The 16027-nt window shown below is 43.8% G+C and overlaps 1 protein-coding gene across 2 annotated transcripts in view; it reads right to left on the bottom strand.

Moving 5' to 3' along the window:
* Positions 1-16027, bottom strand: part of CGNL1 (cingulin like 1) — a 143525-nt gene extending 127498 nt beyond the window's left edge. For both annotated transcript variants that reach the window (XM_081050448.1, XM_081050447.1), the window contains exon 1: positions 15996-16027. The gene's annotated coding sequence lies outside the window, so the exon portion shown is untranslated. The remainder of the gene's footprint in view (positions 1-15995) is intronic.

Below are 16027 nucleotides of genomic sequence, written 5' to 3'. Positions count from 1 at the left end.
GCCTATGGTGATAGAAATAGGATGGGGGTTATCTTTGCTGAGGAATATAACTGGGAGAAAGAACAAGACAACTTCTGGAGGATTCTGTACACTTATGATTTTTGCATGTTTCTTTTAATTTTTTTTTATTGGGGAATAATGGGGGACAGTGTGTTTCTCCAGGGCCCATCAGCTCCAAGTCGTTGTCCTTCAATCTAGTCTGGATGGCGCAGCTCAGCTCCAAGTCCAGTCGCTGTTTTCAATCTTTAGTCACAGGGGGCACAGCCCACCATCCCATGAGGGAATTGAACCTGCAACCTTGTTGTTGAGAGCTCACACTCTAACCAACTGAGCCATCCAGCCACCCCTCCGGCAGCTCAGCAACAGCTCACTGCCTTCAATCTAGTTGTGGAGGGCGCAGATCACTTGCCCATGTGGGAATCGAACCAGCAACCCTGTTGTTCAGAGCTCGCGTTCTAACCAACTGAGCCATCCAGGCGCCTCCTGAACTTTTCTACTTAAAGCAAAAAACAAACTGGGTTTGCACCATAGCTCTAATTACTTACTAGCTGAATGGCTTTGGGCAAATTTCTTAACCTCTCTAAGCTTCCATTTCTACCTCTGTAAATGGGAATAAAAACAAAAACATCACCTAGTTGGTGGGAATGTGATGAGAATTAAATTAAGTAATGCATGCAGTGTTTAACACAGTGCCCAGCGACAGGCAAAAGCACAATACAGAACAGTAGCAGGGTCAAACATCTCCTGAGGTCTTCCATAGGTACCAGGCACTGCCCGAAGCTTTAAGTTCTTAATCACTTTGCAATATCATCTCTCCCAGTTCCTGTTCTTACCTATCACTCAAAGCCAGAAGCAAAGGCTGTGACCTGGGCATTCAGAAGTCGTCTGTGTAGAACACCAACCTCGGCATTTATTTCAAGGAGAAGGTTAAACCACTACATTTGTTGCTGCTGTGGTCTCAAAGAAAGGAAACTGGCAGGAGTCACGCATCAGGATTAATCACAGACTATTGAAGAGAAAAATGACTTTAGCTTCTGAAAGCAGTAGCTGCATTTCTGCAGGAGAAAGAATATTTTATTCTGGTAGAATGATTCATTTTAAATTGAGGCGTCATTTGGGAACTGAAAGAGCTCATCTTTCTTCCCTAAGAAAAGAGAGGAGACAAGAAACTCTCTGTTAAAAAGTTTTTCATTTTGACTAGCTAAATTTACTATCCTTTAATGTATTTCGGATCTACAACTAAAGGAACTTTTAAAGTATATGCTTGCTATGTAAAGTAACTTAAAACATTGATCATGAAGCAAGGGATTCATATTATATAAGATTATTTTAGTGAAATGACACTCTAAACACTGATAGAATTGCCTCCAATTTACAAGATTAACTTGTAGGTTTAGAAATGAGTCATGTCTCATGAAATTTTGCTTCAACTAAATTAAATTTTGCTTTCAACTCAGGAAAGACAGACTGCCTAGACTTGAACCTAGATCCACCACTTACTAGCTGTTATTTAATATCTCTGTGCCTCAGTTTCCTCAACTGTAAATTGGGATAATAATAGGGTTATTATAAGGACTATATGAGTTAATTGATGTTAAGTGCTTGAAACAGGGCCAAGCACTTTTGAGTGCTATATTAATATTACTATCATTAATTTTTATTATATTTTCTGATGTAGATGCAAAATTTGTCTAAAATTATAATATTTAATCATATGTTTTACAGATATAGGACAGACTGTCTAAAAACTAGAAGAGGGTATGTACTAAGATTATATCAAATGAGCATGAATATTTGGTTTTATAGGTATACACATGCACACACACAAACTCTCCCTCTCTCCTCCTTCGCCTTCTCTCTCTCTCTCTCTCTCTCTCTCTCTCTCTCTCTCTCACACACACACACACACACACACACACTCACTCACACACTCACACACAAGTAAATCACTCTAGAACATAATGTACCAGTGATCCCAGGTTCTGTTGATCCAAAATGATCCCAGCAGAGGTGTGAAATATCACTCTTCTTTCAAATATTTCTAAGGACTCGTTTAAAAAAACACACAGTGAAAAGGTATTTGCTTTTTGTATTTCAAAAACCTGCTGGAACCTCTCCACGGCACAAAGGGGATGATGATGTTCAAACATGGACTCTTTTCAACCTGCAGTGGAGGAGGCCTACTAAAATTTTACATTTTCCTCCAATTGTGAGCACAAAAAGCTTTTCATTCTGTTCCAAAGGAAATGATCTTTCCATAGCTCAACGATATCATCATTCTCTGAATAGAGTGGGCATCCGGTCGCCATTACAGAAGGGCTAAATGCTAAAACCCAAGGGTATAAAAGTTAAAAGCAACTCAATGGAAATGTCAGTGACAACATTCTGTCTTTGATTTACAAGAATCCAACTCAGAAAGAGAGAAGCCTCAAGCGAGGGAATTATGAAGAATATCAGCACAACATAAGGGGAGCTTCCCATTCCCCAACCCTCTCTAATAAAAAGGCTTTTTAATACCCATATGCCTTTGCTTTTCTGTGTGGAGGAGGATTATGCTTGAAAAGACTACTACATGTAATGCTTTCATTTCACCAATAGGTACATGCACTTTTCTACCAACACTGGCCAGAAATCAGATCACTGTGGTTTTTTCCTATTATCAGAGTGACATAATTAAGAGGAATTTTCTGATTAGTCCAGGTATCAAAAACTTTATTTTGCTGAAAAAATAAATAAATAACTGCTCATTCTATCCTTGTAACAGAGTTTAGGACTTCTAAATAGCTCTCCATTAAAGCCACATCTATAAACACAGCTAACACACGATGGTAATTCCTGTCTTTGCTCTTACCCATAGTTGTAAAAACCTTGATCAGGTTTATTATCCAGAACGTGGCACGGTAGCCTTCAGTATGAGATGGATGATAAATAGAAAGCTGCATACTAGATTGATTTTTAGCAATGAATTAGATTCTGGAGCTCAAGGAAAATATAGGAAATGGCAGCCATATTTTATTTGCAAAATAAATTTCCAGCAGAATCTACTTTCTTGCTGACTTGAACTGCTTGGTTGGGTTTTGGTACTTCGTCAAGTTGCGTTGGGTCTTGATTGACTCATTCATTCTCCAAATGTGTATTTGACTCTACAATGTGTAAGACACTGCGCCAGGTACCAGGGAAGATAAAAAATGGCCTCATTTCACTCCGGGGTGTTTTTCCTTCCACAACCTCCCTTCACATTGACCACACACAGCCAAATGACACGCCCACCCCCACACAGTGCCCACATAGGGCCCCAGTTTCCTCTCCTTAAGCCTCTGCACATGCTAAGAAAATATCATACTTATCACTTTCTTTTTTGTTATAAAGATAATACATACATGATTTTTATAAAATTCAAACAGTCAAGAAGGGCACGAAGTGAAAAAGAAAAGGTTGCTCCCAACCACACCACCAATCCCCGCAGCCCAGAAATAACAACATTTCTTGGGATGTCTTCCAGAAATTTATATTTGCAATCAAGAATTAAGACTCGTTTTAAACAAAAAGGAGGTCTCAGAATATATACTGATTTGCACTTTGCTTTGGAAAAAAAAACGTGATAGTCTGTTTTTAAATTTTTCCTTTTTCATTATTTACAGATTTGCCAATTCCATAATGTGCTTGTACCTTAATTTACTTAACCAGACCCTGGTTAAGAGATACTTAGGTTATTTCCAGTGTTTTGCTATTCGAAAGCTGCAATGAACATCGTTGTGTGTGTGGCAGAACACTTGGGCAGTTATATTGGTGAGATAGATTCCTAACGGGGGCACGGCGGAGTTACAGCGTGCACAGTCTTAATTTTGAAAGATGATGCTGTGGCCAATCTCAGTGGTTACCTACCCACAGCAACGGCCCTTTTCTCCCTGGCCAGCAAAGCTCCGGGGCTGTATCCTCTCCCTCTAGTGTCCATGGACTTCAGGGAAGGCTGGGCCCTTCTCTAGGCCCAAGACTGATCTACGCAAGCTACAGAAACCTTATTTCCCCATGACAGTCATTGGTTTCGGTCTGAGCATCAGAGCCATTTTTGCCAAAGAGACATGAAAGTTCTGCACGGTATGCCAAGCAAAAGCTTCTCTGCTGTCCTCTTTTCCTGCCACTGGAAAAGCCCCTCATCACTGTGAACCACGAGGAGACAAGCTTAGGACGAATGTCAAACACTGAGCCTGGCACAGAGGAAAAAGGAAATGCATCTGGTCTTCCGTTAATTAACCCCCAAAACTGCCCTAAATTTGGACTTCAGGTTTATATGCGATAATAAATGTTCTTCCTATTTAAAGCACTTTTAATTGAGTTTTGTTTACTTATAGGTTAAATATCCCCACTGCCAAACTGCTCTCCAAAAAGAAGCCCACTGGATTTATAATCCCACCCACAGCACATATTAGAGTGTCCATCTCCTCACGCCCTCAGCTTCACAGGGTTTTTGTCTCCATCTAGTCTCAGTACATTTTCACGTAATGGCCAGAGCCTTTTCTTCCTTGGAGAGTCTATCAGCCCTTCACTAAAAAAAGGACACATTGCAAAACGGTAACGCAAGGCTGCTTACCCTGGGCCAACCTTTCACTTTGCTCTTTCCAAGGCATCACACTGAGGCACAAGGCTCACCTGGCTCCTTCAGGAAAGAAGGCACCATCCTCACAGGGCCGGGACATAGCAGTCACAGCTCTGCCAGAGCTGAGACCTAGCGGTACAGAAGGACCAGCCCTACTCTGGCAACTAGATGAGCTCGTCTGGGTGTGCCACTTAGGAGTGGCTGAAGAGAAGTCACCTAACCTCCTGGGGCCTGTTTCTTCAGATATACAAGCAGGGTTCCGGAAACTAAGGCCCAGTTTCCTTCTAAAGATGGGGACAGAGTGCATGATGGCCTTGAGGACAACCTGTCACTGACTCTTAAAGATGGGACTTAGGCTGCGTTCTCACAGACCTATGCTAAGAGGCGACCATGCAAAGGATAAAGCCAAGCCTCCGGCCTCCCTGGATACTTTGACCCTCTTTGTCCTTTTTGCTCTCTCTGTCCATCACTCTCCTGTCACCACAGTGGGCGGCATGTCAGGTTACGACTGCTGACCAGAAGAAAACCCAGCCCATCACCCCGGTCCTCCCACAGATGAATGGAATCCCCACTACCACCATCACAATGGATGAATACACAGCGATATTCAGCCAGCCAAGAGTCAGAGAGTGCCAGTCTAATTTATAGTCCTATCATGCCAAGGTCTAGGCTGGCACCTGAGCAAAACAGATGTGATTCTTCACCCAGCAGCTCTAGGTTTAGCAAGGTCCCAAAAGGCTGTTTCGGCCCACACTTCCTTTTCCTCCCATTCGTTCTCAACCACTGTGGTGGACTGAAGCACGTTCCCAGCGGCTCACTCCCCTATAATGGGGTTATATGTTCACCTTCTTTGCCATATGACTCTGCAGAACCTCCCACCAGAATGGCCCAAGCATACATCCTCAAACCACTGATATCGGGTTTGGCCATGTGATTACAGTTGGTCAACAGAATGTCTGCAGAAATGACAACGTAGCAGTTGTGAGCCAAAGCCTTCAGACGCATCATGCATTTCCACTTGCCCTCTTATGCTACTGTGACAAGAGACGAGCCTGTCCTAGGTAATTGCTGTCCCTTCAGCCTGGGCCCCAGAATAAGCAAATGAGGAATAGACTGAAGCCAAACGGAAGCCTGTAATCCAGCCTGGCCCAGCCAAGGCCAGCCTAGGTCAACCAAACCATACCCACCCAACAGGCAAGCAAGTGGGAACATAAATGTTTGTGGTTCTGAAGCACTGAGATTGGGGATTATTTGTTACCCAACAATATTATGCAGCAAAAACGAATACAATTATCATAAGCGCAAATATAACGTTTAAGTTTGCGTGGCACATAACAGACATGCAGTAGTAAAATATTCTGCTTATTTTAAGATCTTCATTCATTGTTCAAACACGTACAGAGCACTCATGAAGCACAATGGTAAGCCCATACGGAGCAGAGCGTAATGAAAAATACAAAGGCAACTAACTCTGCATATGTCTTTTTAGTCTAGCAAAACTCCAGGCTTCCTCAATCCTACCGGGGGAGAGGGGTGACAAAGCTGCTAGTCATTTTATTCGTTCAGTTATCGTCCTGGGTCGAATCCCAGAAGGGATGAAATTCAGCGTCTGTGTGTTTAAGTGATTTGATTCTTAAACTTATTAATGGTGAAATCTATTTCCTTCTACAAATGTACTGTTTTCTTAAAAGACTAGATTTTTTAAAAGACAGTAAGAACTTTTGAGGGCAATTCAGAAGATGGGTTTCAGCCATATTCCTTCTTACACTCACCTCCACAGAGTTGTAGGAGATTCATACATTTAATAATGTTTGGCATGAAGTCTTTTCAAAGGTCTTTTGTAAGTCTAAATAAATTGTATCCACTGGTGTGTGCTTCTCCCCACATTTATTTTCTCCCTCAGAGAACGTTACTAGATACATCAAGCATGATTTCTCTATCTGCATGTCATTTGTTTTTAAGAGTCCAGTGATAGCACCCTCCCCTAAGCCAGCTGGGTATGGAGGTGAATTAGTTCTGAAAACGATAAGCATTTCTAACAATTCTAGCTGGGAATTCACAAAAGTGAAGCGTCAGAATAATAAGAACACACACATATACACCTTCCTGTGCAAACATTGTTCTGAGCATTTTAGACAATATTAACTCATATAAACATAAGATGAGCCCTGGCCTCCACCTGGCCCTTCAGGGAGTCAGGAGTTGGGCCTGGTAACTGGGCCCTGAAGCCTCTCTGTAAATCCCAACCTGTGCCAGGGAAGCTGCATTTCCTGCCCCACCCTCCTGATCTTGGCCACAGAATGAGTATCCCCAGTAAAGCAGCACAAAGGGAAGGCCATCCTAGAGCGTCCTCTATTTTAAGACACAGCTTTTCCCTGGATATTCCTCTATGATAAATCCTCAAGTTTCCTGGAAAGGACTTCCTTCCATAAGCCCCACAAAGCTACCAACATCCTGCTTCCTCTGGGTGGGGCCTACTCACCTATCCAGAATCAGAGCGAAAAGCAGAGCCTCCTCAGCTCTTAGGGCCCACGGCCTCCTTAGCACAAGAAAGCTCCAAATCCTGGCTAAAACCTCAGACCTTGCCTGCCGGAAGGACCCAGAATCTCAGAAGCCCCAAGCTGCTCTCCTAAATGCTTTAATCTCTTCTTACTGAAGCCCCCCTGCCTGGTTACTAAGGTCAAAATGGGGGGTGGGGAGGAGGTGCTAGGGGGGAGCACATCTCCTCCTTTCAGTCTAGTCTCTCTCCAAAGAGCTAGTTTTACATCTCTATGCGGCTTTGGGCCGCTCTGAATCTTCTACCGGGGTGGCTGGAGGAGGAGGGGGGAGGACAGAGTCAAGATTGTCTGGGTCAATGACAAGCTACAAATCTGGCCCAGGCCTCCACCTGGAAATCTAAAGCAAAGGATATTATTAAAGTCACAGGTTAAGGATCACTCACTCCACAGCTCCTCATTTAGAAGCCTGCAGTGGTGTTCAATGTAAACACTTCCCAAGAATGCTTTAAAACAGAGGGAGGTTTTTATTAAACGATTTAATTGAGGGCCACTTCTCATTGTGCAAAGCTTTTAAACGGAGGAATAAAAGGGGCCTGGTGGGTGTTTTCCAGACACTTGTTTTTAAAACCTGCCCTGCTGTCCTGGGGAAATGAAGCACAACTCAAGGTCCCTGCATGGGCTCCCGCTGCTAATTCTTCAGCAGAAACAGAATACCTAATAAGCGTGAGAGCTTCGTTCCAATATTCATTTCAAGGGTCATTAGAATCAGTGGATGGGAAAAGTGGAAAAAATAAGCCAGGCCAAAAAGGACCAAAATAAATGAAGAAAGACAACCTGGGAGAACAGGCCTGATGAAAGTGAGGCTTGGGTTACTCTACAAAGACACCAGGTAAAAAGGAATAAAGTGCTGATACTTGCTACAATACATCGATGAACCTGGAACACATTATAGTAAGTGAAAGAAGCCAGACACCAAAGGCCATATATTGTATGATTCCATTTTACATAAAATATCCAGAACAGTCAATTGCACAGAGATACAAAGTAGACTAGTGGTTGCCAGAGCCTGGGGAGAAGGAGGAATGAGCAGTGACTGGTGAATGGTACAGGATTTCTTTGGGGTGATGAGCAAGTTTTGGAATTAGATAGTAGTGATGGTTGCACAATGCTGTGAATGTACTTAATGCCACTGACTGTACACTTTAAACAGGTTAAACTAGTCAATTTTATGTTGTGTGTATTTTAACCAGCTCATGTATTTAAATATAACACCACGCCTTGCCCTAAGAAAAAGGATGCTGGGTTTGAACCCTAGAGTTGTTTGGTGAACTGCAAAGAAATCATGCTCTGGTGGCTCTGCTGGCAAGAAAGGTCCCAACAATGCCAGGAAGCCTGAAAGGCCTCCTTTACTCACCAAGTAATCTGCAAGCTGGGGGTAAGCATGCCCTTCCAGTAATAAATGCTTTAAGCACAAATACACATCAACGATCACTGGCCATGAGAACTTGAAATACATTTTCAAAAACATGCTTTTATCAAGAATTCACTCTATTTTTTTTAAGGGGAACAAGACTTTATTGGGGAACAGTGTGTTTTTCCCAGGACCCATCTGCTCCAAGTCAAGTTGTTGTCCTTTCAACCTTAGTTGCAGGAGGCGCAGCCCACCATCCCTTGTGGGAGTCCAACCCCGCAACCTTGTGGTTAAGAGCATGCGCTCCAACTAACTGAGCCATCCGGCCGCCTGGGAGCTCAGTGGCAGCTCATTGTCTTCATTCTAGCTACGGAAGGCACAGCTCGCTGGCCCATGTGGGAATCAAACCCACAACCCTGTTGCCCAGAGCTAACCAATGGAGCCACCGGTCCGCCCCACTCTGATTATTTTTGTGAAACATTCCCCCCACACTCTCACCCTTCTTAGCAGTCGTCTGTTTTTCTGTTTAGAAATCACTGCGGCTGCCAGAGGCTGCCAGAGACGGATAGAGGAAATACAAGGGTGTCAAGTTTCAAAAGGCTGCCTGACTTCCATCCTTCCTTCCACAAAACTTTATTCCACAAAACTTTATTGAGACACAGGGATACAAGGTCAGTGGAGAAATCCATCCTCTTTATAGGTTTACAGGTTGGTGGGGGTTCAGACCTATGACAAAGGGCACTGATGGTGTTCTAACTGCTGAGATAAAGGCATACACAAGCAGTCAATAATGTGTTGAAGAAAGGAATGAGTAGGTGAATTGAAGGAATGAATGAAGAGCCATTGCAGCCACCAGCGCTCTGGGTCTAGAGAGGCCATCTAGGTTAATAGCACAGCTCAGGACCAGACGAGTTTGAACCATGGATCCTACCACTCGGTAGCTGCACAACTTTGACAAGTTTCCCATTTTCTCATGGCCTTGTTCCCCTCACCTCTAAAATAGTACCTATCTCACAGAGTTGCTGTGTTAAAAGTTCTCAGACAGGGCTGCAGGTATGTGTTCTAAGAGGATTTGCAACCCTTTCTCTCTTCTGTACCCCACCCAGCTGAGCGGGACTCACTGCAGAGACCCAGAACTGTAGTGCCAGGTGGTCATGCCCTGAGCAGACCAGTGTGAAGAACCAGGTAACCAGTGGCTCTAATCCAACACGCCCCCCACACTCCCCTCCTTCCTCTCTCCCTCTCTCCCACCCTACACACACACCCCCTCATAAAAAAAAGAGAAAGAGAGAAAAGAGAGAGAAAAGAGAAAGAGAAAGAGAGAGAGAGAGAGAGAGAGAGAGAGAGAAAGAAAGGGAGGGAGGGAGGGAGGGAGGGAGGGAGGGAGGGAGGGAGAGAGAGAGAGAGAGAGAGAGAGAGAGAGAGAGAGAGAGAGAAAGAAAGAAAGAAAGAAAGAAAGAAAGAAAGAAAGAAAGAAAGAAAGAAAGAAAGAAAGAAAGAAAGAAAGAAAGAAAGAAAGAAAGAAAGAAAGAAAGAAAGAAAGAAAAAGAAAGAAAGGAGAAAAGCTTACAGGTGGCCCAAAGCGGCACAATTAGGGCTGAGCTGGTCTGGCTACATCTGGAACAAAGGTGCCTAAGCCCCAAACCTGAAACTCACAAGTAAAAGAAATCTTAAGTTTGGTAAACTCCACCCTATGGTCCCTTTGCAAACTATTCTGTCTCTTATCTCTCCCTTCATTCTTTCTCTATCAGTTCCTCTCCAGCTCCTAAAGCTTTCACTGTAATCACCACTCTCAGTAAACTTTCCAGGTTTTTGATATTTGATTAGGGCAAGAGAGAAGCTAATCAACTTTTCAACTGCTGCTGTGTAATTCTGAGAAAGTCACTGTTTCTAATAAGGAGAATGAAAATCGCATAGGCAAAAATGGTGAAGAATCAAATCTTTTTTTTTTAAGCTATCAATACAGCTACAATGAAGATCAAAGATATAGATTCATTCATAGGATATATTAGAACCTCTTCGTAACTTTGAAAACTGGGCCATTTCTTTTCTCTTTATAATAAAATCAAAAGAGGGCAGCTATTTAGAGTCTGAAACTCAGCTGGAATCCCCAAACTCCCACTGAGTATGGACTCTGAACCTTATCATATCCTCACCTGGAAAACGGGACTAACACCATTGCCCCAGGATCCCTGGGGGGGTCATGGTCATAGTAGGTCCTACTCCCTGAATGGACTACACGTTTTCAGGGAAAACCAAGTGCCTATTTCAAATGCAATAAAATACAAGGATAGAAAGCCAGGGGAAGTCAAAAGTGAAATCCAAGAGAATTATTGGATCCAAAACTAGAAAATCTTGGTCATCTTGCCCCAATCCTCTAGCAAAGAGATAAGCGACACTGAAAGATTATTAATAATAAGGGGCCTTTATAGACCTAAGAAAAAACTACAAAGCAACAGCCTGAAGGCAAGCAGAGATCCCTGTGATTGGGTGACTGGGAATAAACTCTACCCTATAAACAAAGACACTGGGAGAAATAGTCAAGGTTCATGACAAACACCATGTGTTCTAATCCCAAACACTCTTAACTCCTGACGACCCGGCACTGAGTCCCCTGAAAATGTTCACGGGAGCTGATCCTTCTGGGGTTGAATGATTGAGCTATAGCCTATTGTAGTAACAAGCACACATTCAGTAACCCTGCCTGAAACCCATCTTTACTAATTATAGCTCCATTCTGCCTCTAAGCCCTTCCTACCTGTAATTTTAAGAGCTCGAGGTAATTACAATGCAGCACAGTTTTGTTTCTGTCGCAAGCACCACATAAATAGGAAATGGAACGTGCACAGCTTCGTTTTGCTACACAACGTTCAACAGTGAATTTCGTTTTTAATCACGTACCCAACAACCAATTATCTACAGAAATTCGGAGGTTAGCAGAGCTTGAAGAAATGTGGAGACAATGTCTCTCTAACTTAGGACTTGAGGTGCCTTCAGAGCCTTTCTGAAAAGCTGCATCTGCCCCTTACATTAAAAAAAAAAAAGTAGGATTTCATAAAAATTTCCCTTGGGATGACAAGCCTGCAGTGATGTTCAGTCGACTATTACACATCATCTAGTAGAGGAAAACAGTAAGTCAATCTAGACCTAAGGAGCCTGTGATGTTGAAAAACCAAGGCACGGAAAATGCACTTTCTTAATCAGCTCTGCTCAAGAGGAGCAAGCAGCAGTGGGAAGAACTTAGCTTTGTATTCCGACAGACCCAAGCACTCTCAACCCTCAACGCTGCCACTTCTGGGTCCTGTGAGCTGCTACAAGATCCAGCTCCTCTTTGGGCCTCAGTTTCCTCATCACAGGAAAGCCACTGCCACCTGCCTCTCAGGAACATAGATTCAGAGACTGGAGGACAAATGTTGAGCACATTACTTGGCACTGGGAAGGCTGTCAATAAACAAATGGTAACTCATAACCCTGGGGTTATTAGCCCTGTGGGTCAGCAACCACCTTCCCCAGGGAAAAAGAGTATGAAGTCCAGTTTTCAGTCTGTCCAACAAAACCTGAATTAAAGTGACAACCATCCTACTCCCTGAAGTCATAGATAAAACCAAGCCACCTGCTCTAAAAGTACGGCAATTGCTGCTGCTTTAACGTGGTGCTTTGTACTCTCCTCCCAGCTCAGTTGCAGAAGTAGGCACTACCAAGCTTATTTTGCCAGTTACCAACATGCCAAAAATGGATCCAGCCACATTCCCCATTGGCTTCCCAGCCTCAGGTACTACGTTTGCACAACTTGGGTAAGTACACACTCCTGGAGCAATGTGTATCTGCCTGAATCCGGCCTCCTCTTTCTTCACTCCCCACTTCTCTGCATGATCTGTGCACACACCCTTCCCTCTCCTCTGTCAGAAAAGGATCTGCAATCAGTCATTTAAAACATGGTATTCGGACCTAATAAAATGAATTCTACTTTAAACTGGAGTAAAGCTTTCCTTGTGCCAACGAATTGGGGAGGTATCTATCCAGGTGAAGCTATCCCAGGTGGCCCCCGGCTCCCGCCACTGCTCTCTCTGCTCATCATGACTCGGAGAATTCCCAACTTACTGTAATCCATGGTTCACATCTCTACCACCTGCAAGCTCCAGAAGTTAGGGACTGTATCCTGTTAACCAAGAACCCAGTGAGGAATACAGAGCTCTGCCTGGAGTGGGGGCTTTCTAAGAATTTACTAAGGGAGTGAATAAAGAAATTGAAAACCAGAAACATTGGTGTGAATTTAAGATGACGCACTCTCCCAGGGACAGTGGCTTGGCAGGCGGAGGGGATACCGCATGAAGAAGGAAGTTTCTTCCTTCTGGGCATTTGACTGAAAACTCCAACAGGCTTCCCCTACATGAAAGCCAGTCAACCTTGGTGCTATTCCCATCAAATCCTTTTTTCTTTTTCTTTTCCCTTTTCAGGGTTTTTGTGTCATAACTTGTTTCCCGATAACAGCAATGTCACATGACAGTATAAAGTAAGCGCTTGGTCATTCAGGGGAAATTACCCAATTTCAATTCCCCTTGAACTTTGTTTTCTCCTGTGATGCCAACCTCTCAGCCATGTCACTGCCCTTTAGTGCCTGGATCAGAGGAGGAAAAGAAAGGGAAAACACAAGATCAGTTGTGTTTTTTAAAAAGGTCAATAGCGTCTCGTAAATAAATGGGTTTTGGGGGGAAAGAGAATTAAGGAGGCCATTAAATTTCTTTAACAATCCCTTACCCCATTGGTGCAAGCAAATTAACTGTCCCTACTTGAAGGAAAAAGAAAAAAGGAAGCCAATCGTGCAGTCTATTCTTAACACAAATCAAAGATCACCTTTTCTCTAAACGAAAAAACCCCTCACTAACTCTTCTTATTTTTCTTCACTTACTTTCTTCTAATCACGTTAGAATATTAGAGCTGCTACCCTGAAGTGAGAAATGTTCCAATAAATATTTTTATGTCCATATGTACATACACTTTTTCTTTCTTCCTTCCTTCCATTTCTTTCTTTCCAGATGTACTATTATATTCACAGTGTAACCATCCCTGTTCGAGTGCAACTTTTCAGACACCAAGAGTTCAATAGTATCCTAAAATGAACATTTTCCCCAAAATAGAGACAAGATTAGCAAGTTAACAAACCATTCAATAATATGGCTTCATTTTGTTAGCCTGGTCCAAAAAAAAAAAAACAAACGAAAAAAAACCAACAGTAGGAAAACACTTTCCATATGGTCTAGTTCCCCAAAGGTTGAGGATTCCCCATGAGACCATGCACCCCACATAATCTCCATTCTCAAACCAACACAATTAAAACGGTTCCTGCAGTGGCCCTACTTCCAGCAATTGAATACAGCAATAGGAGCAGGGCACAGTAGTGGAAGGTAGAAAAAAGAGCAAAACCAACTAGGGCAAAACGCCACAATGTTTTATTTTTTTTAAAAATGAGTGTTCTTTTGATTCAAGTTAGGAGCTAGAAATGAACAAACATTCCTCCATGGCTAGAGGGCATTCTCTTGGAAGTATGTCACCCCACTACTAATAAAAACGCAATATAGAGGAACAGCACCCAAGAAAAATCAAATCCACAGGTCTGTGACCAGGTAGCAACATTCAGATGGGAATCTAATACAAACATCGTACTTAGGTACAACAGTAAATTAACCAAGATTCCAGAAAACTTGTCACAATAATAACACAGGCACTAAAAAACACACTTTCTTAAAAAAAATGATCAAAATTTTAGTATATATAGAGAGAGTATATATATATATATATATGTATATATATATATATGTATATATATACTATATGCAGTTTTTCCTTAGTCCTATTTCCCTATCATTTTTAAGATCATTTAACAAGTGGCTAAAGCATCACCTCAGATGAGCCATGCTACTTACTGTAGAGCACTAATTCCCTAACTCAAATATTATTCTATCAGCAAGAAATATGCACTGGCTTACATCTGCTGGCCTTAATTAACCATCAGGAATAAGCTTATTCCCACAAATGCACACGCATTAAACACAATATCAACCACAAAACCTTAAGAATGTTGTTAGCTTGCTTTTTTTTGAAGGAAAACTTCCCCATTTATGCAAAAATTATTGTCTGTGGCAGAGGGTCTCCAAAAACTGATAGAGTCCCTAAAAATATCTTTTCCTCTTTTTTAATCTGAAATCTTTTCGAAATAGGACAAGTCAAACTATCACTTGGTTTTCCCTGAGTAGGACAACCCTGTATGATCACCTTGGACTCTTGCAAGGACTTCATGGCTTCAATTCCTGCACTCCCACCTCCTTGGCAGAAAGTGCCCAGGCAATATTTACTGTAAACTCAGAGGTAGAAACAAAGAAAACTGCAGGAAAAAGCACCATCTGCAGTCTCAGGTTGGAAAGCACCAACCACCAGGCTCTTCAGATGGAGAGGTGGATTTACGGAAAGGCAGCGTCAGGGACAGCCTGATCAGGGCTGTGTTTCCAGTGAGCAACTCTAAAGAAAAAAAGTTTTTACAGAGTTCCTGAGATGAGTTTCCGTACCTTCTCTCGTAGGTCCACAAAAGTGGCTATGGGAGCAAACCCCAAAGCAGAGGTTCCCAAATGCGGCGGCACATTAGAATCACTTGGCTTTTTAAGATTCCATTGCCCCGGCTGCAGGCCAGCCCACATGAATCAGGATCCCTATAGGTGGGACCTAGGCATTAGCATTTTGTAAAAGTCTCTAGATGTCCAGCCAAGTTTCAGAACCAATGCCCCAGCACAATTCCTAACGTGTTTGAACAGCTTGTTGTGAGGAGCGTTTGGAAAAGGTGCTGCTTACTTGGGGTGTAGGGATGAGGGGGTACACACACAGTCAATATACAAAGGTTTTTTAAAAATCCTGTGTAAACTAACTCCAACAGGACAGCCCAGCACCTGTCTAGAGGCCAAACAGTGATGCAACTTGGAAAAGTCCCTTGGAAAGCTCGGATACGTGCTATAGAAGGGGCGGGGGCGTTGGGGGACCACCTGCCCGAACCAGGAAGGCCAGGGTGAGACAGGCAGCCACAAGAGGCATCCCTTTTCAAGGGACGGTCCGGACGAGCACGCTGGGGAATTAAGTAAAAACTGCGTAGGACAAGGACCGAGGTGCGCCGTTTGGGTCCGAGCTGTCACTCGCGCCCGAGGGTTAAAGTCGGCGCGCGAAGGCAGCCAATCCCTTTTCTCCGGAGGGAAGACCTGGAGAGCCTCCTCCCACCCCGGCCCCGCGGCGCGTGCCCCCGCAGCCCCCACCGTATGTTCCTCAAGGCTTCCCGGGAGGACGCGGCGGCCCGGCGCCCGGAGCGCACCTTCCAGCCCGAGGAGCCGCGCGCCCGGCGGGCGCACCTGGCGGAGCCCGAGCCCCGCCCGGTCCCGCCGCCCTCGGCGACCTCTCGGCCCCGGGTCCCCGCACACGCCCGCCCCGCTCCAGGACTCGGCGCACTCACCGCCGCTGCAGCCGCCCGCGGGTCCTGCTCGC

Source organism: Rhinolophus hipposideros (genome assembly GCF_964194185.1).
Source record: "Rhinolophus hipposideros genome assembly, chromosome: 5".
NCBI lineage: Eukaryota > Metazoa > Chordata > Mammalia > Chiroptera > Rhinolophidae > Rhinolophus > Rhinolophus hipposideros.
Note: the sequence above shows the minus strand (reverse complement) of the source record. Positions and strands in the feature narration are given on the sequence as shown.